We start from the raw sequence: 25,810 nt of genomic DNA on the forward strand, positions 1-25,810 counted from the left end.
TGGAGATGTCGGAGGTCCAACTACCTGTCCCAAGATTCATTACATTTGCTCAAAGAAATACCAGATCAATGCAGATTTTATAGCACAGAAGAAACATTTTTTGCTTCATTGTTAGTGCAAGCAGCTGCCAAGGCCAAGTGGCTCAAGATCGTCCGCTGGGGGGGGGGGGGTGTATCTATATGACATGAACCCCATAACAGTATGCACAAGCAGGCGAAAGCATGGGTACCCAAGAAGGGAACCCTGCCATATTTCGAAGCTGGGAGGTTGGAAAGGCAATAGAGGAGGAGGAGAGCGGAAGGCTTTCATAGCTGTTAGGGAGAATCCTTATTCTATGGCTAATTTCCCTTACCTAGTGAGTCCCTCAGCAGCTTTGGTGGATCTCTGGAGTTATTTCTTTCCACTTGGTAAGAGTGTGAGCTTTTCCCCCACTCTTACCCATGTTTTGCTATGTGTCTTTTACCTGTTTTTAGGATTGTGGGCTCTGGAGGACACCACTTCAGTAGCCCCCTTCTTTGTGTGTCACACAGCACCTTCAGTGCAGTGACACAGGGCTGTCGTTCAGACTTCCCACCGACTCCATTTCTGAGGTGACTACTGTCCCCCAGAAAAGGGTTGAGTTACCATTAACTTTACTTAGTCAAATTTAACCACAGATCCAGTACACACCATCTTACATGGAGTGCTGGAAGGGTTAACTCTTAACTCTTTTTATCTGTACCTCCTAGAGCATTGTTTCGCTCTTTTAACATTTAGACATGGCTGGTGGCAGTGGTATCTACCCTAAATTTCTACGGCGGTTATCTTATATAACCGTGGTAATATTGTAGGCTATTGTGTTAGCCTCAAACTTAAACCCGCTTCACCAAATCCTTTTTCTTTTGGCTCCGGTGTGGTTTATTCACCATTTCTTTTTGTTAAACTCCTTCTTGTGTTTTACTTTGCGCGGCAAACCAGGTTTGCCTTCTTTGTTCGCTGTCTTCTACCTAGAAGCCCTCCTCAAGGCGCCCGGGTGTCTAGGTGGGATGAATGTGAGGGAGGGGTGTAGTCACCACCTGCACAGGGTATCCTAGGAAACCCAAGTCGCACTTTGTCATTATTGGCTGAGGTGGTTGTCCGGGCTGGACAACCCCCCTGCTGGGTGATTGACAGCCAGGCTGTGTGAATGGGGGGTTTTCGCATAAAAAGCAGGTCTCTTGGGCTGGAAGTCAGAGAGTCACCACTGCAACTACAAGGAACCGACGAGAAGTGGAGGAGAGGTCGACTGCTGCAACTACCCCGTACCGGTGAAGCCCTGCTGCAGTCCTGAGCTATCTACCCTTCAACGACTAAGAGGAGATCCAGTCCGGAGTCTTCTTCCCTTGAGCCTGGTGGGGATAACCAGCTCATCTTCTTCAGCCAGAGGTCCCCTTCGTGGTCGAAATCGCTGCACAGTGCTGTAGTGGTCCGGATAGCCACCTGAAGAGCCTCTCCTGTTTTTAAGGAGCACACCTTTTATTAGTTGTCGCTGCTGCCGGTCTCATCCCTGTGTGGTGCGGACCCCCTCATCGTCCTTCTTCGTGCTGAAGCTCCAGGATAGCGTGGGTCTGAGGGGAACCAACAGGAACAACTGCCGTGGCACCAGCTTCGTGCTTCGAGAAAGGTACTGTGTCCTATTTGAGGAATTTTGAGTGAAATCCCTATTTCTCTTCTTTAAGGCTTGTCCTTACTTTTCCCTCCTTCTTATAACTTTTGCTTCCGAACATTGACAATATCAAAGTACTCTTGGCTACGCTGAATCGTGAACTGTCGGACTGTGTGATCTTCGAAAACAGGCACCCGGTGTCACTTGACTTTGGCTCCGGCCCTTTGACTCTTGAATCCCTGTCTATGAGTATTCTTCGATTCTGTCTGCCTAACCAACATATTGCCTATGATTTTTGCCCCCAACTCTCTCTGGGTATCTCGGGTGCTAAGTGTTCGTGTTGATAACAAATGGTTTAAAAATAAATGTACTTATATTTTTTACCTGAAACCTTGAGTCAGTGTTTGTTTGTGTCACAGTAATTGTGGTCGCTATGTGCAATCTCTGCTACTTCTCGTATACTCTTGAGATAAGACTGGCTGCTCCGCTACTGCTACCACTTTAACATAGTGGTACAGGCTTGTACCAAGGTAAAACTTGTATTGCCACCTGTAGTCTTAATTGTGTGTCGTGGTCCCTAACGGCACTGCACAGGATTCTGCCTAACACTGGTGTACAGCGGTGAGGATTTGAAAGTAGAGTGATTACACTTAGAGTGCTGCATTGCTTGGGTTCAACTAACCACAAGGCTAACACCACTAATTCTATTTACCTAAGAAATCATGTCAAATATGGAAAGCTACACTGAAGAGCTGAAGAGGGTCTTTTGAACTACATTGCTGAGGTTTTGAGAACCATGTGTAGGGAGAGGTGTCTCTCTGGTAAAGGAAAGAAATCTGAATTGATTGCAAAGTTAATGGGAAAACAAGTCTGGAGAGTGGGTCAGAACGGCCCACCCCTCCAACAAATGTGGATAATGATGTTTCTGATTCTGAGAGTGTTGATTTAGAAGAAGTAGATGAGTCCTTGTTAGGAAACCCTACAATTCCTTTGCCTGCTCAGAAAGCACAACCTCTGTCCACTGGGACCCCCACAGGTCCTACACTTACTCCTGAGTTTATTGCACTTGAGAAAATGAGACTTGAATTAGAAGTGAAACGTATTGATGCACAAACTGCCATGAAACATCAAGAGTTAAGGCTCAGAGAAATGGAGCTGAACCATGAACTAGAGATGAAAATATTGTCTGTCGAAAATGCTTCTCTCCCAGAGTCTTCTAGGTCTGCCAGCCCTAAGAGACCCCGTATGCCAAAGGAAATGATTGGTATGTATGAGACTAAACTTGATGTTTTGGATTGATTAGCAATGTTTGAGTACAATCATGGGATTCAAGGTATCTCAGGGAATCAGCTGATTCCTTGGCTTTTCTCAAGGCTTCCCACTGTTCCAAGTGATGCTGTAATGGAGTTGGGGAAGGAGGATAAACAGGATTATGAGTGTGTGAAGCTAGCATTAATACCTAGATTTGGGAAGACCCCTTCCCAGTATCCTAAGAGGTTTAGAACCCTCAAAAAGCATGATGGTACCCCTGGGGCTACCTGGGTGTGTGAATGTTGAAAAACTTAGATGGTTGGGTTAAGTGTTACAAAGTGAACACTTATGAAGGTTTGAGGAACCTTGTAATGTTGGAGTCTATTTTTGATGTCTGCTCCCCTGAGCTTGGACAGCACTTGGCTGATTCAAAGGAGATAGATCCTAAGAAACTAGCTAAGGCTGCTTGATTGTGCCAACGGGGCCACTCACAAGGATTCTGGGGCAACTCAGAAGAAGGATGAGGGAAAGCAGCCAGAGAAAGACAACAAAGAGAATTCCAACATAACCAGGGTAAGCCACAAGGGAAACCGAATCAGGCTAGTGTACCATCTGGTCCCAAACCAGATGGAGGTCAGAGTAAACCCCCATTCCAGAGACCTTTTGGAAAATGCTTTGTTTGAGGGTTACCTGACCATGTGAAAGGAGATCCCAGATGTAAGGGTAAACCTTCAGGGGTCAACACTGTCTCCTTAGCCTTCTCCTAGGTGGATGAAGTACCTAAGACCAGTGGAAACTTTCAGTTACTAGCTGATGAGCCCATGAGAGTCTCAGCTAGTGTTTCTTTAGTGTCCTTGGGTCTTTGGGAACAACAGAACTTAGATGTCTATAACTCAATCCGAGATAATACTAAAGAGTATTACAAAGATAGTGTTCTTGTGAATGGTCAGGAGACCCCTGCCATCAGAGACACTGGGGCCAGCATAACTGTGTTTGATGAATGTTTCTTCAAGGTGGAAGATGTTGCTAATGCACCCAAACACTTAACCAAGTTAGCTGGAGGCCCTGTGCAAATAGTTCACCAGTTACAAGCTCTCATCCAGTGTAATGACATGACTGTCAGAATACCTGTAAGTGTGCAAAATAATGTACCTGGGAGGGTCCTGCTGGGTAATGAACTCAAAACTCTTGGAGTTGTGTCCAATACCCCCAGGTCCCCCAGCAGAAGGAAGCAGGAGCTCACGAGGTCTGCAAGGGAGAGAAGCTTGGAAGGCTCTCCTTGGGACATGATAGAGGAAGCTATCACCCCAAGTCCACAGGACCTACTTACTGCCATTGCAGGGCAAGAAAAGACAAAGGGGAAACCCAAGTCTGCTAGCAAGAAACCAGCAAGCACTCTTGTGCCCAGAAGGACATCTCTGAGACTGTCCAAAGTCACATCTGTGACTCCTACACCAGCTGAGGCTGAGGTTCAACCCTGTATGGTCAAACTAGATACTGAGGAGGAGATCTGGACCCTGTTCACCATCCCGAGCTGCAGTCTTTACAGGCAGAAGGTGGACCCAACAGGGAAGATTTCAGTAAGGGACAAAGAGAATGTCCTACCTCGGAAGGTCTTCACCAACAGGCAGCTTCTCAGCTCAATGGGACTGAGCCTGGGAAGTATAGGTTGCACTGGGAAGATGGCCTCTTCTACAGTGAACCAACTGAGTCAACCCTGGAGACTGCAAAAGACTTGTGGTACCTCTAGTGAACCGACTCCAGTTTCTGCATTAAGCCCACAAGATACCTTCGGGTGGACACTAAAGTTTTAAGAAGACCAAGGAAAGGCTCTCTCTTTACTTATATTGGCCTAAGATGGGGTCAGAAGTAGACCAATTCTGCAGAAGCTGTCACACTTGCCAAACCTCTGGCAAGAGTGGATCCAAGAATGTGGCACCCTTAGTGCCTCTCCCAGTAGTGGGAGTTCCTTTTGAGAGGGTCGGGATTGACATTGTCGGTCCTCTTGACCCTCCCACATCTTCAGGTAATAGGTTTATCCTGGTTGCAGTGGATCATGCCACTAGATTTCCTGAAGCCATACCTATGAGGACTGTTACCGCTCCGTCTGTGGCTAAGACCCTACTTGGTATTTTTACAAGAGTAGGTTTTCCTAAGGAGGTAATATCTAACAGGGGATCAAATGTTATGTCCCACTACATGCAAGCCATGTGGAAAACCTGTGGAGTTACCTACAAGTACTCAGCTGCCTACCATCTCCAAACCAATGGATTGGTGGAGAGGTTTAACAGAACTATGAAGAGCATGATAGGTGCTTTAGAAGAACCCCTTAAAAGAAAGTGGGATCTTCTACTGCCATGCCTTCTCTTTGCATATAGAGAAGTCCCTCAGGAGGGAGTAGGATTTAGTCCCTTCGAACTTCTTTATGACCATCCAGTCAGAGGTCCATTGGCCCTGATTAAGGAGGGGTTGGAGAGTGCTCCTTCCCCCAAGCCACTCAGAGTGACTGACTATGTGATAGGTCTCCGGAGGAGAATGTCACACATGATGGCAGAGGCAACTGATAACTTGAAGGCTGGTCAAGCTCTGGTCAAACATTGGCATGACCAGAAGGCTAACATGGTTGAGTTCACTCAAGACCAGCTTGTTCTTGTTATGGTCCCCACAAGGCAGAAGGCCTTGCAGGACAAAGGGATAGGACCCTTCAAAGTTGTGGGTAAACTTGGAGAGGTTAGCTATCTGGTGGACTTAGGCAATCCTAAGGAGGCTCCCAGAGTCTTTCACACCAACCGTTTAAAGGCTTATGTCTCTAGACCTGAGATAGGAGCTTTGCTTCTAGCTTCAGCTCAGGAGGAGGAGGAGAGTGAACCTCTGCCTGACCTCCTCAGAGGCTTACCTTTAGATGAGCAAGTGGAAGGAGTTAATCTCTCTTCCAGTCTCACATCCGACCAGCAGGATGAGTGAAAATTACTGTTAAATCAGTTTGCCTCCCTGTTCTCACTTTCACCAGGCTTAACCCCTTGGGGATAGCATGATATACCCACTGCTGACTGTCTGTCTGTCAAAAGCAGGGGTTACAGAATGTCTGACAATGTAAGAACCCATATAAGGAATGAGGTCAACAAGATGCTTGATATTGGGGTTATAGAGCCCTCTACTAGCCCATGGTCTATCCCAGTTGTGCTTGTACCAAAGGCAGGATCGAAGGAGTTGAGATTCTGCGTGGACTATAGAGCTCTGAATGCAGTCACAACTACTGATGCCCATCCTTTGCCTAGGACAGATGAGCTGGTGGACAAACTTGGTGCAGTCAAGTACCTCAGCACATTTGACCCCAGCATCAGGCTATTGGCAAATAGCCCTGACAGACCATGCCAAGGAGAAAACTGCATTTTCTACACCAGCTGGCCTCTACCAATTCAAGGTAATGCCTTTTGGACTAAAGAATGCACCTGCTAAATTTCAGAGGATGGTCAATCGAGTTCTGAATGGGATGGAGGACTTCTGCATGGCATACATGGATGACATTGCAGTTTTCAGCCCTACATGGAAAGAACATATTGAACACCTAATCTATGTATTGCAGGCTCTGGAACAGGCCCATTTGACCATAAAGGCAAGCAAATGTCAAATTGTCAGAGTTCAGTGGTCTACCTTAGACATGAGGTAGGAGGAGGTGAAATAAGGCCATTGCCTAGCAAAGTACAAGCTGTAAAAACTGGACCACCCCTACTACACAAACCCAAGTGAGAGCCTTCTTAGGTCTCACTGGGTATTATAGGAATTTCATAGAGAACTATGGGACCATAGCTTCTCCCTTGAATGTCATCTCCTCTCCCAAGTTCCCTAAAAAGGTCAGGTGGAATGAGGAGTGCAATCAAGCATTTGAAGGTCTGACGAAAGCCCTTTGTCAAGCTCCAGTCCTAAGAGCTCCCGACTATCACCAACCCTTCATTGTACAAACTGATGCTTCAAGTGCAGGTATAGGTGCAGTCCTTAGTCAACTGCATGAGAAAGGTAGGAAACAACCTATTTGTTTCATCAGCAGGAAGTTAAAGGATCCTGAAACAAGGTGGGTGTCATGAGCACTGGTTCCAAGGAGTCAGGACAAGCCCAACATCCCCAGAAGCAGGCTCACAACCCCCGCCCCTGGTCCCAACCGACCCCTATCGGGGCCCTCTGGACCATGTCCTGGCGCCGTTGGCGCCAGGCTCATAAGAATCACTGGTCCCGGCGCCAGAGGTGCCGGGCTCATACTTTGGGTAAAGGTGCTTGGGTGGACTTACCTGTAGCAGACCATGCTGCATACTCACCTTCACAAGTCCTGGCAAAATGAAGCTCCAGCCTTCTGCTGGGTGGGACTATTTTTCCAATCTGGAACTACTTTCTTACCTGGGTGGGGCTGGCATCAATCCTTGACTCTGGAACACAGGAACTCTTTTTCTCTTGGGCGAGGCTGAGGAGGAAGACACCTAATCACCTCAGCACTATTTAAACCACACCCGATTGGAAGAATGTGCTTCGCGTTATTCTGCATCTGCAGCAGGACGCTCACCGAGTCAGCTCCAGTCTTCTAGTGATATCTTCTGCTCCAGCCTGTGAAAACAAGTCAGATCTTCACTTACCATCCAGGGATCCAGTCTCCGGCCGCACCTGTCAGCAAAGGAACATCAGGTTAGCAAAAGGCAACGTTTTAGCAGCCGCGCTTACTTACCTGAATCCACGGCATCTCCCGAATCCCGCGGCCTCTACCTGCAAGACAAAGAACTCCGGTTAGTTCAAAAAAGGGGAAATTGGACACAATTATATTTTCACTTACCGGAGCTGTGCGCTCCTCGCCATCTCCTCTTCTGCTGCATCTCCGCACCTGCAAATCAAGAAAAAGACATTAAGAGGTGCGAATAAACCTGTCAGCAAGCATATTACTTACGTGCTCCTCCACGTGCACGGACCTTCATACTTACGTGCATCCGTATGCTCAGCATATAGCATTTCGGCACCTAAGAAACAAAGGCAAAGACTTCATTAAAAGGTGCTCTCGAACTTTACAAACCGACCAGCATCCGCTCGTGCAGAAAACGACGGCATCGCTTCTTCAGCAGCTTTAAACCCTCTGAGGCTACAAGAGACTTAAAGCAATCCCAGTGAAGTAACTGGACCCCAGCGCCCCTGCATCAGTCGCAGGATGGCGAGCCCAGCATTTACATATCTAAGGTGAGAGCTCATTCAGACTTTGGGCGGCCTCAGGGAAAAAACGAATAAGGAGGAGAAGCCCAACCAACAATCAGCCATTAATCCCTTTTTCTTTCGCCTGCAGACACCTTACTCTACAAGTCAGACATTCCATAAGAGGAGGTCCGGTCCAGAGAACCATCCGAGTCCTGTGCTTCTCGATTGAAGACACAGTAACTGTCAAGCCAGGATCTGCGCCTCCGTGGGAACCAGGTGAGCGTTACAGAACGCGAAGCCTTCCAATAACTTCCTACCCAGGCGCAATGGAAACTTCAGACACTGACCAACTAGCCCAGCTATTAGGGGAATTAAGAGCAGAGGTACATGCAGCCCGCCAGGAAACGAATGCCCTGAGGAGAGAATTGATTGTATCAAAAGAACGAACTGATGATCTTGCCAGACAGTTGTTACAATCACAAGCGGGGCAAACCCCTTTGCCTACAGGAGGGAGCTACATTCCTGCAGCCTCGGCCAGTCCGGTACAAATCAATCTACCCGGAAACGTGCCTTTGGCTCCGCCCGAACGCTTCTCCGGTGATCCTAAAAGGTTTGCGGTTTTCATCAACCAGTGCCGATTGCACTTTCTGTGTAGACCAGCTGCTTTTCCGACGGACCAAACTAAGGTAGCCTTTGTGCTTTCGTATCTTAGCGGCAGTGCTGCTGATTGGTCGGTCCCTCTAGTAGCACAGGATGATCCGATTCTTCACGATTTCCAAGCCTTCCAGACCAGCATGGAAAGACTGTTTGCAATACATTCCCAGGGCCAGGCCTTGGATAACGAACTCCTTTCCCTACGGCAAAGCAATCAGGATCTCCTGGTTTATATTGCGTCATTTAATAGGCTAGTAGTTGAAACCAGATGGCCCGAAGACAAGAGGATCACACTGTTCCACAGAGGTCTGCGGGGAGAACTCAAAGATGTTCTAGCCCAGGTAGTGAATCCTCCTCAGGATTGCTCTGAATACATCGATTTAGTGGTCCAATTGGATCACAGATTGCAAGACAGGAAGGCAGACCCCTCCAGGTTCGGAACTCGAGTGTTCTCCAAACCACAGATTTCCACCAAGGGAGCTGAAGCCGTAGAACCTATGCAAATAGGGGTCATGAAGGGCCCTTTAACCCAGAAAGAACGCGACAGGAGAAGACAGTTGCAGTTATGCCTCTATTGTGGAAATTCAGGATATTTCCTTCGAGAATGCCCAGTGAAACCTACAAAGAAGACAGTGGGAGCTTCTGATAAAAATACCGAAAGGCTCGAGCCGGGAAACGACCTCGCCCGACAAGTGTAGAGGTCCGCTTGCCGAGCGTTAAAACCAGTTGTTTGACCTCGCATTTCATAGTCTCAATGGTCCTCATGAATCCAGAGCAACCGGATCGTTTGCATGCTATTAAAGCATACATTGATAGCGGAGCAATCGGTAATTATGTAGACCACGAAATGGCTTCCAGGATGAACCTACCCCTCTGTCCTAAGGCAATTAAAGACGTTATTACCACAGTGGATGGTACGGAAATAGCTTCTGGACCAGTGACCCATACCACCACGGAAGTGACGTTATTAAGTCAAGATGGACATTGTGAGGTGATCATGTTCGATGTGATCAAGGCTCCTCAATTCCAAGTAATATTGGGGATTCCCTGGTTGGAAAAACACAATCCTCAAATTGATTGGCGAGCAAAGACAATACGGTTTCCAGAGTGTGCCCCCACTTGTTATCCTCGACCCAGTATTGGACTAGCAGCGACAACGCCCGGAAGTCCGCAACTGCCTATGGAGTATCAGGAATTCCAAGACGTCTTTCAGAAGGAGCAGGCCAATACTCTACCTCCCCACAGGTCGTACGACTGTCAGATAGACCTGATACCCGGATCCACTCCCCCCTGTAGTAGAATTTATGCCCTTACCGAGCCTGAGAATCTTCATTTGCGACAGTATCTGGACCAGTACCTAGCCAACGGATTCATCCGTCCTTCAAAGTCTCCAGTATCCTCAGCTCTGTTCTTCGTGCCGAAAAAGGAAGGTGACCTTAGGACCTGTATAGATTATCGTGCCCTGAACCAAATCACGGTAAAGAATAGGTATCCCTTACCTCTAATTCCGGAACTCCTTGACCAAGTTAAAAGCGCCTGTATATACACAAAGCTAGATCTTCGGGGAGCGTACCACTTGGTACGGATCAAAGAGGGCGACGAATGGAAGACGGCCTTTCGCACCAAGTATGGACTATTTGAATACCAAGTGATGCCCTTTGGTCTTTGCAATGCTCCGGCCGCCTTCCAGTACTTCATGAATGACGTTCTTAGAGAACTTATAGACGTTTGTGTAGTCGTCTACATTGATGACATCCTTGTATACTCATCTTCTGAAGCAGATCATCAGAAACACGTCAGAGCTGTTCTTGAAAGGCTTCGCCAACATAAACTTTTTGCCAAGCTTGAAAAGTGTGTTTTTCATGTCACCGAGGTCGAATTTTTAGGTTTCATATTGACACCCAACGGGGTCCACATGGACTCGAGGAAAGTTGACGCTATCATCAAGTGGCCATCACCAACTTCCGTGAAGGGAGTCCAAAGCATGTTAGGTTTCGCCAACTTTTACCGCAGGTTTATCCCGGAATTTTCACGAATAGTTCAGCCCATTACGGCTCTTTTAAAAAAGAATAAACGTTTTGAGTGGACAGCAGAGGCAGAACAGGCCTTTCAGGAGTTAAAAGCCAAATTTATCTCAGCTCCTATATTAAAACACCCGCGCCCGGACTTTCCTTATATCGTTGAGACCGACGCCTCCAGCTTGGCAATGGGGGCAGTTTTATCGCAGAGGGATCCAGAAACTAACCAATTACACCCTGTGGCATTCTGGTCCCGCAAGTTCTCGGCGCCCGAAATCAACTACACCATCACTGATAAAGAACTTCTAGCTATTAAGTCCGCCTTCAAGACCTGGCGGCACTACCTCCTTGGAGCCAAACACACAGTCACAGTAATCACCGATCATCGCAACTTACAATATTTGAAGACCGCTAAAGCTCAATCCTCCAGACAACTTCGCTGGGCTCTGTTCTTTGCCGAATTTGACTTTGTAATCACTTATCGTCCAGGCAACAAGAATGGCAAAGCAGATGCCCTTTCCCGGATTGGAATGGAGGAACACATGGTCAATCCTGAACCCGTACCTATAATTCCCGAACAAAGAATCCTGGGCCTGGTCTCCTCGCAATCCATCGAAGATATCGAAGCAAAGGCCAAACAACTTGTGACTCCTTCAGATCTACAGAATTGGCAACAGAAAGGAAAGGACTTCACTGTGACTAGGGATTTGCTTTATTTTCAAGGACGACTATACTTACCTGGTACTGATTTACCAAGACAGGTAATCTCTTGCTACCATGATTCTTTAATGGAGGGACATCCTGGCATTGCCAAAACCTCAGAGAAGATCAAGAGACACTTCTGGTGGCCGTCATGGAGAAAGGACATCAAGGACTTTGTAATGTCTTGTGGGGTGTGCGCCCAAAACAAAAGTCAGAAAGAAAAACCAGCAGGCCTCTTACACCCACTAGACATCCCGCCACACCCCTGGCATACCCTTTCCATGGACTTCATTACTGATTTACCCTAATGCTCCGGATACAACACCATTTTAGTAATCGTGGATTTGTTTTCTAAAATGGCCCACTTCATCCCACTGAAGGGCTTACCCTCAGCTTCAGTCTTGGCCCGAGAATTCCTCGAAAACATTGTTCGGTTACATGGTTTCCCTTCAATTTTGATCTCAGATAGGGGAAGCCAGTTTATCTCGCACTTTTGGCGAAATTGCTGTAGTCTAGCTCAAATTGATGTGAGACTTTCAACCAGCCATCACCCCCAGACCGACGGGCAAACCGAGAGGACAAATCAAACTCTGGAACAATATTTACGGTGCATGCTGCAACAGTCGGAAAGTAATTGGAAAGACATCCTTTGGATCGCCGAATATGCCTACAACAATTCGGTCCATTCAGGAACCGGAAAAAGTCCCTTTTACCTCTTATACAGGATTCACCCTCGAACCTCCAATCTTGATCCACCTCAGGATCTCGGAACACCTGCCGTAGATCATCTACACACTGCTATCACTCAAGCTTTCAAGGAAGCCACGACCCATCTTCAACTAGCCAAAGAACAGTATAAAAAGGGAGCAGACCGACATCGAAGGGAGGCCCCCCAATACCGGGTTGGAGACCTAGTTTGGTTATCCACTAAACATTTAACTCTTAAAGGACCTCGCACCTTCAATCCAAAATATCTGGGACCATATCCTGTCACCGCCATAATAAATCCAGTGGCTGTCAAGTTGGGCTTGCCGTCCCACATGAAAATACATCCAGTTTTCCACGTATCTCTACTAAAACCAATGCAGCCTGGAACCCGATTGACTAAAGCTCCAGAACCTATTCAAGTTAATGGAGAACTCGAATTTGAGGTCAAAAACATCCTGGACTCCAAGATCATCAAGTCCAAACTATACTATCTGATTGACTGGAAGGCCTATGGGCCCCAAGAACGATCATGGGAACCCTCTGAATACGTCCACGCACCTCGCCTAATCAAAAGATTCCACCAAACTTTTCCCGACAAACCAAAAACCCTGGGGGAGACAATTTTGGGAGGGGCCTTGAGGGGGGGTGCTGTCATGAGCACTGGTTCCAAGGAGTCAGGACAAGCCCAACATCCCCGGAAGCAGGCTCACAACCCCTGTCCCTGGTCCCAACCGACCCCTATCGGGGCCCTCTGGACCATGTCCTGGCGCCGTTGGCGCCAGGCTCATAAGAATCACTGGTCCCGGCGCCAGAGGTGCCGGGCTCATACTTTGGGTAAAGGTGCTTGGGTGGACTTACCTGTAGCAGACCATGCTGCATACTCACCTTCACAAGTCCTGGCAAAATGAAGCTCCAGCCTTCTGCTGGGTGGGACTATTTTTCCAATCTGGAACTACTTTCTTATCTGGGTGGGGCTGGCATCACTCCTTGACTCTGGAACACAGGAACTCTTTTTCTCTTGGGCGAGGCTGAGGAGGAAGAGACCTAATCACCTCAACACTATTTAAACCACACCCGATTGGAAGAATGTGCTTCGCGTTATTCTGCATCTGCAGCAGGACGCTCACCGAGTCAGCTCCAGTCTTCTAGTGATATCTTCTGCTCCAGCCTGTGAAACCAAGTCAGATCTTCACTTACCATCCAGGGATCCAGTCTCCGGCCGCACCTGTCAGCAAAGGAACATCAGGTTAGCAAAAGGCAACGTTTTAGCAGCCGCGCTTACTTTTTTTTTTTTTTTTTAAATATATTTTATTTTTTATATATATAAACCACACAACATTACAACTTGAACATAGATAAACACGTTTAACAACAAACAACACTGCAATCCCCATCCCTCCCCCCTATGAGCCTGTATGGTGTTCGCCATTGGTGTCCGCTGTGGGCGAGGGGGCGTCAGCACTCTCAGAGTCAATTGAAGCTGACCCCGTTCCAAACAGTTCAGCTATCAACAGTTTCCATGCCGCAAGAGAGCACATTTCCTCGTCCTCCCCTGCGATACTGGCATCTCGCCACACAGCCGTCTCGGCCTCCGCCCATTTTTGGAGATCCCTCCACCAGACCTCCGTTCGTGGTTTATGACACTCCTTCCAACCCATGGCAATCCTACGTTTAACAAGCACATAAGCCAGATCTTTCAATTTATCGACATATCTAAGTTTACGCGCTCTGGGATATCCCCCCAGTAAGCAGGCCCAAGCTGAATCCACTTTGAGTGTGACACCCTTTCCTGCCAGCTTCTGCGCCACTTCGCCCCAATAGCTTGCAATTACTGGGCACGCCCAAAACATGTGTATCATGTCTGCATTCTCCTCGTCGCACTTGGGGCACGCCTGGCGTCCAACACCCCGAAATTTGGATATTCTCAAAGGGGTCAGGTATGCTCTGTGCGTTATATAAAGCTGCATTTGCTTGAACCTGGCATTTCTCGATACTTTTTTATGATACCCAAGGGCTCGCTCCCACAACCCATCTGTCATCGGGGCCCCCATCTCCGTTTCCCATTCCAGTCTCAAGTGCCCTAAATCGCTCCCAGCCTTCATCATCAACATCTCATACAACCTAGAGACCTCGTGCCCGCCCTCCGATGTGTCATATAGTATCTCCACCGGGGCATCCGGTTCATCGGCCAGGGTAGTTTCGGGCCACCTATTCCGGATCTCCTGCACTATCCTGTGATATGTCATATATTGACCCCTGTGCAGTCCCGACCCTGCCTCTAATTCTTCGAACTCCAAGATGGTCCCATCCTGCCAAATATCTCCCATGGTGACCAACCCCACTGACTCCCAGTATATCCGAATGGTTGCCCTGAGCTGCCCATCTCCCCTCGCCAGTGCGACCAATGGGAACTGCAATACACACGGCAGAGGGTTGCCCATCATCCGGCAGGCCCGTTTCCACATGTTCCGTCCCAAAGCTAGCATACTAGGCCGCTCCCTCATGCATGCATTAGCCACCCAGATCACCTCTCGCAAGTAAAAAGGGGAGCAATCCCTCCCAAACAGCCTGTGTTCAGGGGTCTCTTCATCAGAGAGCCACCTGGACACATATTGTAGCTGCGCTGCTACATAATATGCCTCAAAGTTCGGCAGCTTAATTCCGCCCTTCTCATAGAAGTTCTGCAGCTTCCACAGTGCGACTCTGTTGCGCATGCCGTGCCACAGGAATTCTCTGCAAACACTGTGTAGCCTCACAAAAAACTTCTTAGGAATCATGTAGGGGATGTTGTTAAAATAATGCAGAAGCCTGGGCAGCACCACCATTTTAAGCATGGCTCCTCGGCCCATCATCGCTAGTGGCAATCTCTCCCAGAACCTCATACATTTCTCGATCTTCCCCACAGCAAGTTCAGTGTTATACTTGTGCTCTTCCACGGTCGTATGATACACATCAATCCCCAAGTATCTAAAGGATCTCGTCGCCCACGGGATCTGCAACACTGGCAACCTCTCCACTGGAGTCCCCACATAGCCCCCCAGCGGAAATAGAGTGGATTTCTGAGGGTTTACCGCTATACCGGACAACCAGGCGTACCTCCCCATCACCTCTAAGACATACTGCAAATTTTCTTCTGGGTATCTTAGGTATAACAGCATATCATCCGCATACAGGGATATAAGGTGACAATCTCCTCCCACCTCGATGCCGACCGGGTCATATTGCTGCCGGAGGTAAATCGCCAAGGGTTCTAGGGCCAGGATGTACAACATAGGGGACCAAGGACACCCTTGCCTAGTGCCTCTGCCCAACTGCCATCTCTCTGACACCACTGCGCCCGTACGGACCCTGGCCAGTGGTGCACTGTATAACATCTCGGCCCACCTAACATAACCTGGTCCCATCCCGTACCCTTTCAGAGCCGCTAGCAGCCAAGGCCATCGAACAGAGTCGAACGCCTTAACCGCGTCCAATGCTACTATCGCCATTTCGCCGTCCTCACCACCACCCCACTCGACCACCCTGTGGAGGCGCCTGTGGTTGTGAGTGATGTTCCTATTAGGGACATAGCCCGTCTGGTCAGGGTGGATCAACTTGCCGATCACTCTACGCATTCTAGTAGCCAGGACAGCTGTCAGGATCTTACTATCTTGGTTCAACATCGACAGGGGCCTGTAGGAGCCACAATCATGTCCCGGTTTATTTGGCTTGGGGAGCGGTATTATAATCGCCTCCCTAAGTGACTCCGGCAACCATCCCATCTCGTACGCTTCGTTGAGCATTTCCAACATGGGCGGGAGCACTTCCTCTGCATAAACTTTATAAAATTCACTGGGGAACCCATCTGCCCCTGGGGTCTTACTAGTGGGCAACTGTCTCACAATCTCCTTCAGCTCTTCCAGGGTGATCGGAGCATCCAGCTCCTCTCGCTCCTCATCGCTGACCTTGGGCAAGCCTACATCTTCCAGCACTTCGTCTATCTCCTCCTGGCTGCCCCCCTCGCAATCTTCGTATAGGACCTTATAGTATTCCACGAATGCCCTGTTCACGCCTTCTTGGGTGTCTACCTCCTCCCCCTTTTCATTGGTTACCATTCTGATCGGGGATCGTGGGGTCTCACTCTTGTACAGCCAAGCTAAGAGTCGGCCCGTTTTATCTCCCCCCGCATGCAGTCTCTCAGTATACTTTCTATAATTCAAATTACAGAGCCTGTCCCAATGTTCCGCACACTCTTGTTGCAATTTAGAGACCGCCTCTGCATCTGTCCCACCACCTTTCAACTCCTCCTCCAGCGCGGTCTCAGCTCTATGCAAATCCGCCAGGACTCCCCCCATCAATCCCTTAGACTTCGCAATGGCGATCCCCCGCATTACGACCTTAAAGGCCTCCCATAAGGTGCCAGCCGACTTAACGCTCCCTTTATTCACCTCAAAATAAGCAATTATCTCTTCCCTGATATCCTCTCTGAAGGCGGGGTCTTTGAGCGCCTCCGCCCTTAGGCGCCATGTTGGTATACGCGCTCGTGGGGGATACAGTTGCCATCGCATGACCAGGGGTGAGTGGTCAGAGAGGACCCTCGCCCTGTATTCTATATGGTCGCACTCCGCGACTATGTCTGGCGTGGTGAAAAAGTAGTCAAGCCTCGTGTGCAGTAGATGCGGAGCCGAATAGTGCGAGTATTGTCTCGCGCTCGGGTGTTTCGCTCTCCACACATCAACTAGGCCAAAATCCGCCAGCAGCGTCTGCAATACCCTAGCCGCCGGACCGGGCCCAGCCATCTTGTCATCCGACCTATCCTCCTTGGGGTTCAACACGCAATTAAAGTCACCACCCCATATCACCGTGCCCCCCATCCCAACACTGAGCTTGGTGCACAGCGTCCTAAAATATGTCGCCGTTTCCTGGTTAGGCGCGTATGTATTTACAATGCACACTACTTTGTTCTCTACCAGCCCCCTCACCATAACCAACCTCCCATCCTCCTCCACAACCTCCTCAATTAGCTTGAATGGGACGTGTGGCGCCACCCACACCAGCACTCCTCTGGCATAGGCGGAGTACGTTGATCCTACCACTGTTCCCTTCCACTTCCTCCCTACCAGCTCCAGTTTCTCTCGCTTTAGATGTGTCTCCTGTAGCAGGGCCACGTCTATCTTCTGCCTCTTGAGATACAACATGACTTTATTTCGCTTGAGGTAACTGTTAAGCCCCCTAACGTTCCACGTTAGTATCCTAAGGTCTCCCATGGCCTATCAGTAGTTTCCTCCCCCCATCCAAGGCAATCCCTCCCCACTTTGCGAACACCCACTCCCGGTTCCACCCTCAGGCTCATACAAAAACTAAAACTCCCCCCCAAACCCCTACCCCCAACCACTGCCCAGCTCCATCCCTGGATCTCAGGCATCCCTGTGTTCGGTCCTCCTTGGAAACCCAAATAGAGAACCCGACAGGGTGTCACCCTACTAACAGTGACTAAACTAAACACAAAAAGGGGGTGCGAAGGGTGGCTTCAGGCGGCTCCACAACTTCGCAACCATGTCCGCGCAAGGACCACGTTTCATAACCCCTGACGCGCGCATGTTCTCAAGCGAGTTCAGTGACTATAATCTAGTCCCAATGTTCATGGCCCGACCGGGCCTACAGCGTTACTTATCTCGTCCTTTATTTTCCACCGGCCGTCTGAACATCTGACTCCTGAGGGCAGTTGTGTGCATCCAACCACTCCATAGCATCCTCCGGGGTGACAAAGAACAGTAGCTTGCTCTGAAAGAAGACCTTCAGTTTGGCCGGATAGAGCAACATGTATTTAAGCCCCGCTTCCCGCAATCTCCTCTTCACCGTTCCGAAGTTCATACGACTGCGCTGTACCTGCAGGGTGTAGTCGGGATAGGCCGTTATATTCGCCGCTCCTCGTTGTATTGTGCCTCCCTTGCGGAAGTGTTCAAGGATCCTTTCTCGGTCCCGGTAATTAAGGATCTTAGCTATCACTGGCCTGGGCGGGTTTCCCGGTGGTGGCTTCCTAGTTAAGGCCCTGTGCGCTCTCTCAACCGCAAAACCCTGCGACAGGGTGCCTCCCGTGATCTCCTGCAGTAGCATGTTTTCAATAAATTCCGTTGGATTGTGGCCCTCAGTTCCCTCCGGCAGGCCTACGATGCGAATGTTGTTCCTCCGGGCGCGCCCTTCTGCCTCCTCCGCCCTACTCTCCAAGTTGCCCACGCGTTGCACCAGGGCATGGAGTTCACGCTTATGCACAGCGCAGTCCGCCGCGGTAGGGCCCAATTCTTTCTCCAAAGTCTCTGTACGCTCTGCCAGGGTACGCACGTCCTGCCTTAGGAGGTTCACGTCCTCCTGTACTGCCCCGACCTGGAGTTCCATTGCGGTCTTTAGTTCAGCCACAGCGAGCTGGAGCTTGGTCTCCCAGGTCGCTTTCAGGTCTGCGATCGCAGCGAGGACCTCGTGGTTCGCACCCCCGGCGGCCATTTCCTTGGCTTGCGTTTTGTCCTTGCTTTTGGCTCCGTCTGGGCCGGGAGGCGTTTTAGCGTATTCGTCGAGCGTGTGCTGTTTGGTCTTCGCTCTCAGGGGCTTGTTAGACATGTCTCACGTCCTTCAATCCCCGCTCGGATCTGGGGCAGAGTTTCACAGTGCGCCCTGCGGGTGCCCCGTTGTTATCACCACTTCTCTGACACTAAGTTCCTCTGTCCTCCGGCACCCCCGGCCATCTTGTCTGTTTTACCTAGCTAGGCCAGGTCGCGTCTCACCCTCTGAGGTCCACTTTAGGCCACAAAGGGCCCGGGGCACTGTTCCCGGTCACACCGCACGATCCGGGTATAAAGTATCTTCGATCAGGCTCTGCTCCCTTCCCAGGTCCACGCCGTCGGCCTTGCAGGACTGGGTGTCCTTAATGACCTTGATGCACCCGCGTCATGCGCCTACACCATCACCATGCTCCAGTGCGACCGACAGGCGCCCAGATCAAGCACCCCTTTGTTCCTTCGTTCGGCGGCGGCGGCGGCCATTTTCTCGTTCAACGCACTCTCGCCTCCAGATCTTCTTTTAACTTTTTGTTGCGCTCTCACGGTGCAGGCCCGTGTCGAAACATAACCTCACGTTCACCTGAGATTCATGCGCGCAGTCATATCGGTCTCAGCAAAATTGCATCGGTCCTTGCTCTGTTTTCAGTCGGATAATGTACGGATCTTCGGGAGCCTCCGTACAGACACGTCCTTTCACATGGCTTCCTAGCCACGCCCCGCAGCCGCGCTTACTTACCTGAATCCACGGCATCTCCCGAATCCCGCGGCCTCTACCTGCAAGACAAAGAACTCCGGTTAGTTCAAAAAAGGGGAAATTGGACACAATTATATTTTCACTTACCGGAGCTGTGCGCTCCTCGCCATCTCCTCTTCTGCTGCATCTCCGCACCTGCAAATCAAGAAAAAGACATTAAGAGGTGCGAATAAACCTGTCAGCAAGCATATTACTTACGTGCTCCTCCACGTGCACGGACCTTCATACTTACGTGCATCCGTATGCTCAGCATATAGCATTTCGGCACCTAAGAAACAAAGGCAAAGACTTCATTAAAAGGTGCTCTCGAACTTTACAAACCGACCAGCATCCGCTCGTGCAGAAAACGACGGCATCGCTTCTTCAGCAGCTTTAAACCCTCTGAGGCTACAAGAGACTTAAAGCAATCCCAGTGAAGTAACTGGACCCCAGCGCCCCTGCATCAGTCGCAGGATGGAGAGCCCAGCATTTACATATCTAAGGTGAGAGCTCATTCAGACTTTGGGCGGCCTCAGGGAAAAAACGAATAAGGAGGAGAAGCCCAACCAACAACCAGCCATTAATCCCTTTTTCTTCCGCCTGCAGACACCTTACTCTACAAGTCAGACATTCCATAAGAGGAGGTCCGGTCCAGAGAACCATCCGAGTCCTGCGCTTCTCAATTGAAGACACAGTAACTGTCCAGCCAGGATCTGCGCCTCCGTGGGAACCAGGTGAACGTTACAGTGGGCAACAATAGAATGTGAATGTTTTGCTATTGTGTGGGTACTGAAGAGGTTTAGACCATACTTATATGGATCTACCTTCACCATTCAGACTGACCACCAACCCTTGAGATGGCTGATGCAAATGAAAGGGGAAAACCCACAGTTACTCAGATGGTCAATCTGCCTCCAAGGATTTGATTTTTCCATTGAGCACAGAGCAGGAAGTCACCACCAAAATGCTGATGGTCTCTCTAGGATGGTTGTAACCGACTAGAGGCATGAGAACCATCCAGGAGTGGATTAAATCCTCCTGCCCCTTAGTCTGGGGGGGGGCAAGTGTTAGGGGTAATTCTCATTCTATGGCTAATTTCCCTTACCTAGTGAATCCCTCAGCAGCTTTGCTGGATCTCTGGAGTTATTTCATTCCACTTGGTAAGAGTGTGAGCTTTTCCCCCACTCCTACCCATGTTTTGCTATGTGTCTTTTACCTGTTTTTAGGATTGTGGGCTCTGGAGGACACCACTTCAGTAGCCCCCTTGTTTGTGTGTGTCACACAGCACCTTCAGTGCAGTGACACAGGGTTGTCATTCAGACTTCCCACCGACTCCATTTCTGAGGTGACTACTGTCCCCCAGAAAAGGGTAAAGTTACCATTAACTTTACTTATTCAAATTTAACCACAGATCCAGTGCACACCATCTTACATGGAGTGCTGGAAGGGTTAACTCTTAACTCTTTTTATCTGTACCTCCTAGAGCACTGTTTCGTTCTTTTAACATTTAGACATGGCTGGTGGCAGTGGTATCTACCCTAAATTTCTACCGTGGTTATCTTATATAACCGTGGTAATATTGTAGGCTATTGTGTTAGCCTCAAACTTAAACCCGCTTGACCAAATCCTTTTTCTTTTGGCTCCGGTGCGGTTTATTCGCCATTTATTTTTGTTAAACTCCTTCTTGTGTTTTACTTTGCGCGGCAAACCAGGTTTGCCTTCTTTGTTCGCTGTCGTTTGGCGGGTTTCTACCTAGAAGCCCTCCTCAAGGCGCCTGGGTGGCTAGGTAGGCTGAATGTGAGGGAGGGGTGTAGTCACCCCCTGCACAAGGTATCCTAGGAAACCCAAGTCACACTTTGTCACGATTGGCTGAGGTGGTTGTCCGTGCTGGACAACCCCCCTGCTGGGTGATTGACAGCCAGGCTGTGTGAATGGGGGTTTTTCGCATAAAAGTCATGTCTCTTGGGCTGGAAGTCAGAGAGTCACCACTGGAACTACAAGGAACCAACAAGAAGTGCAGGAGAGGTCGAATGCTGCAACTACCCCATACCGGTGAATCCCTGCTGCAGTCCTGAGCTATCTACCCTTCAACGACTAAGAGAAGATCCAGTCCGGAGTCTTCTTCCCTTGAGCCTGGTGGGGATAACCAGCTCATCCTCTTCAGCCAGAGGTCCCCTTAGTGGTCGAAATCGCTGCACACTGCTGTAGTGGTCCGGATAGCCACCTGAAGAGCCTCTCCTGTTTTTAAGGAGCGCATCTTTTATTCGTTGTCGCTGCTGCCGGTCTCATTCCTGTGTGGTGCGGACCCCCTCATCGTCCTTCTTCGTGCTGAAACTCCAGGAAAGCGTGGGTCCGAGGGGAACCAACAGGAACAACTGCTGTGGCACCAGCTCCGTTCTTTGAGAAAGGTACTGTGTCCTATTTGAAGAATTTTGGGTGAAATCCCAATTTCTCTTCTTTAAGGCTTGTCCTTACTTTTCCCTCCTTCTTATAACCTTTGCTTCCGAACATTGACAATATCAAAGTACTCTTGGCTACGTTGAATCGTGAACTGTCCGACTGTGTGATCCTCGACAACAGGCACCCGGTGTCACTTGACTTTGGCTCTGGCCCTTTGACTCTTGAATTCCTGTCTATGAGTGTTCTTCGATTCTGTCTGCCTAACCAACATATTGCCTATGATTTTTGCCCCCAACTCTCTCTGGGTATCTCGGGTGCTAAGTGTGTTTCTTGCATTTCTAGACCGAACTGTCAAAAGGTGATCGCAATAGTATTCACAGTAACGTGTTTTGTTTTGTAACACCGGTCCATTCAAACACAGGATACTTACCTTGAGTAATACTGTACAAAGTGAATTGGTTAGTTGTAGTATATTTTACCTGTGGTTTTTGAATTAATAGAAGTGTTGTGTTGATAACAAATGGTTTAAAAATAAATGTACTTATATTTTTTACCTGAAACCTTGAGTCAGTGTTTGCTTGAGTCACTGTAATTGTGGTCCCTTTGTGTAATCTCTGCTCCTGCTCATATACTCTTGAGATAAAACTGGCTGCTCCACTACTGCTACCACTTTAAACATAGTAGTACAGGCTTGTACCAAAGGTAAAACTTGTATTGCCACCTGTAGTCTTAATTGTGTGTAGTGGTCCCTAAGGGCACTGCACAGGATTCTGCCTAAAAATAGCTGTTCGTTAATGTGGGATTAACGAAAGGGGGGAATGTTGGGAAGCGGGGGAGATCATTTAGGGCCTCCAAGAGATTCAGAATGCGGCAGAGACCTAACAGTGTGTTGTAGGTGCTTGGGAAGGTTATAGGAGGTAGTGGGGTGTTAATAGAAGCTGCATTGTAGGTAGATTATTATGTGACTGGGTGTAGATTGCACTAGGAATTGAAACGCGATCTTAGAAAACAGCAGCCATCTTGAAATCGAGGTCTGGCGCTGAGCTGCAGCCAGGGCAGTAGGGCCAGGCACGAAACAAAGAAATATGTGGGTGAATGAAGGAACTGGTTTAAGCTTGGGCAGCAGTGGGGAAGGCCAAATCCAATTAAAAAGCCTGTCATTGTCTCATACAGCAAATGTAACTCAGAAAGAATGAGCCCTTCAAGGCCACGAGGGGGGGCGAGAGCTCTCTGTGAGCAGCTATCCCAGGAGAAGGAGGGTACAAGCCTCTGACCTTCCCCAGCCCAAATCCTAAGTTGTAGTGCACAGATTCCCGCCCCAAAACCCCAACATTCCAGAGTGTGGGTCCGTCCCAGACCAACGACCATAAAGTTGTTAGCCAATTTATCAGAAGGATCACAGAAGAATATCCCAGGCCCCTTTGATTTGTGCTGCAAGATGCCAGTAACATATGTAATCCCCGGGTGGCAAGAACTGGAATGGTGCTGATGTGTCTGGGTTCGAGCTTGGGTTTGTAGGATAGTGTTACCTCGAAAGTAGCCCCTGCGCCCATGTCTGCAGTACCAGGTGCACATTTGGCCACAGATAGGGCATGCTACAATTTGTACTTTTAATTGCCAACTAAGAGTTGTGCACCCGGTGATGCGCTAAGAAGAACCCCACATGGAAGAAGACAGACAGGAGAAGCTGGGACCAATGACCTGGCATCCTCTATGGAGCAGGCTGCCTATGTATATGGTGGCCCCAGCCAGCCACATGTATTTGTAACCTATATGATGTATGTCAGTTGTGACACTTTTATCTATCGCCCATGTTGATTTCGTCAGAGCGCTCCATGGCAGCAGAGTAATTTGCTATTGCGTACTTGTTTTTTATGAGAATAAACCCTATTCTCCTTGCTAGAGCTGGGTCTTTTTCCCTAGTAGGTTGTATTTTATCTGGTGTGAATGTTGGGGGGGGGTTCTCCACACGGGGCAGGGTGAGTTATTCACATGCAGTCTTTCAGCTATTTCCTGAGCACTAACAGCCCAGCTCTGTGTGCGTGCTCCTCCCCTGCCTGATACACAATTTTTTACTCTTGACAGACCTCATTGTGTCCTATTTAACCTATTCCCTCATTTGGCCCTTCATCTTGTAGTTGGGGTGTCTATCCCCCCCCAGTATACCACCAAGATGAGAGACGCCACTCACTGAAGCAGCCCTACAGACAATAACCCAATGAAATCACTGAAGTAATCATGAAGAGGCGACATGGCTGAACACACACACACACACACGCGTAGGTGCGTTAGACATGAAGCACACGCATTCCTGCATGAAGCTACGCAGACACCTCAGATTAAATTGCTCATAGACATGAAGAATATGCTTATGACTCACTTAGATAGAGACTCTCACACACACACTTTGCCACGCGGAAACAGCAAGCTGTACAAAAATACATATGAACTGCTTGCTGATGCTTAAATGCTAATAACATGGGCAGCCAGGTAAATCAAGATGGAAGCCACAAGTACAGTGCAGTGAATGGAAGGAGCAGAAAGGACTTGAGAATGCAGAGAAAAGCTGACAGGCTGATTCTGCTGAAACATGCAGACAGGGCTTCCAGTGCAGCCACTGTGCACAGCCTTGCCAAGAACACAGAGAGAAGGAAGGTTTCAAGTTAACAGAAGAGATAGAAGACCTGCAAGAGTAAAAGCTGAAAATCCTCATAAATGTGAGCAGAGATCCTCAGGTTTGTGGTCCCTACACATGTGATCTGAACCAGGGACACAAAGGCCCACTCGTTCAAGCCAGGCCGAGCCCGTTGTTCTCACGAAACTGAAGACAGAGGATACAAAAGTTATACAGCATGACGTTACAAGCTAGAATGTCCTTGCTTGCAGACAGGAGGGTGGTAGCCTCATTGGAACAGGGGGCATCCTAGGGGGCTCCTCCCCACCCCCCATTGTTCTCATGTGCTGTTAATTTTCCCAGGCTGAGAAAGCTCACGCTGGCGAATCCTTACACCAACTCTAACACTGCTCACAATTTGTTGCAGTGGCCACTCACAACACACTTGCATGACATGATTTCACTTGCAACATCTTGTAGGCGGTCCCAAGCGGAGCTACCCGATATGGCTTGACCAATTAGTTCATTCACCCCATAGAGATTACATATCTATACATACTATTTACCCAATCCCATCTCACCTTAGGCTTGTGGAATCTATCTTTATTTGTGAAGATACTGTGCCTTAAAACCCCCATGACATGCCTGTTATGAGTGCGAGAGCTTTGGAAATCATGCAGGTTTCCACTACTTGATCCCTGTTGCACAAGCTTTTAATAAACGGAGAGATCTGTCACAAGTCTGGACTCTTCTGTTTCTGAGTGCGGTGAATTTTCTCTGGCCCAGTTCCTCTGCCTAAACTTCAATCTCACCTGTACAGCACCAACGTAAACCAAGCTGCAACTCATTGATCAGGCCCAAGAAGGTCGATAGATCTCTGGATTGATTTAATTTCCATGCTAAGCAGTCATGGACTAGTATGTATTTCGGGCTGCAATACCTGGTAGCATGCCTGTGGGATGTCTAAACCCACTCATCCAAGCCCTGCAACATCACTAGGCATTGCTGGATGCAGAAACATCATAATGGCCACTGGAAAGCATGCTGCTCGTCAGAAATCACCAGAAAATGCACAGTGAAAACCTGAAAAATAGGCAGCCATCCACATTTGCCTATATAAGTGAGCACCGGAGGCCGCTGCCAAAACCCATCCTTTGGCTGCTCACGGAGCAAAATCTCTGCCAAGGAATACAGAGCTGTCTCAAAAATCCATTTTTATTTGGTGTCAAATTTGCTAAAATCATGGCTCACAAACCACCTAAAAAGATCCAACCTCTTTGTTGGGTGTTCCACATCATTATACTGCAAGAATCCACATAAATCCAATGTCAGAAAGAATCATGTGTTATTAGAACAAAATCCACTTTTAAAGATATTTGATGGAAAGACAGCTGTCAAAATGGG

Source organism: Ambystoma mexicanum, chromosome 6p (genome assembly GCF_040938575.1).
Source record: "Ambystoma mexicanum isolate Mex_15411 chromosome 6p, UKY_AmexF1_1, whole genome shotgun sequence".
Taxonomy (NCBI): Eukaryota; Metazoa; Chordata; class Amphibia; order Caudata; family Ambystomatidae; genus Ambystoma; species Ambystoma mexicanum.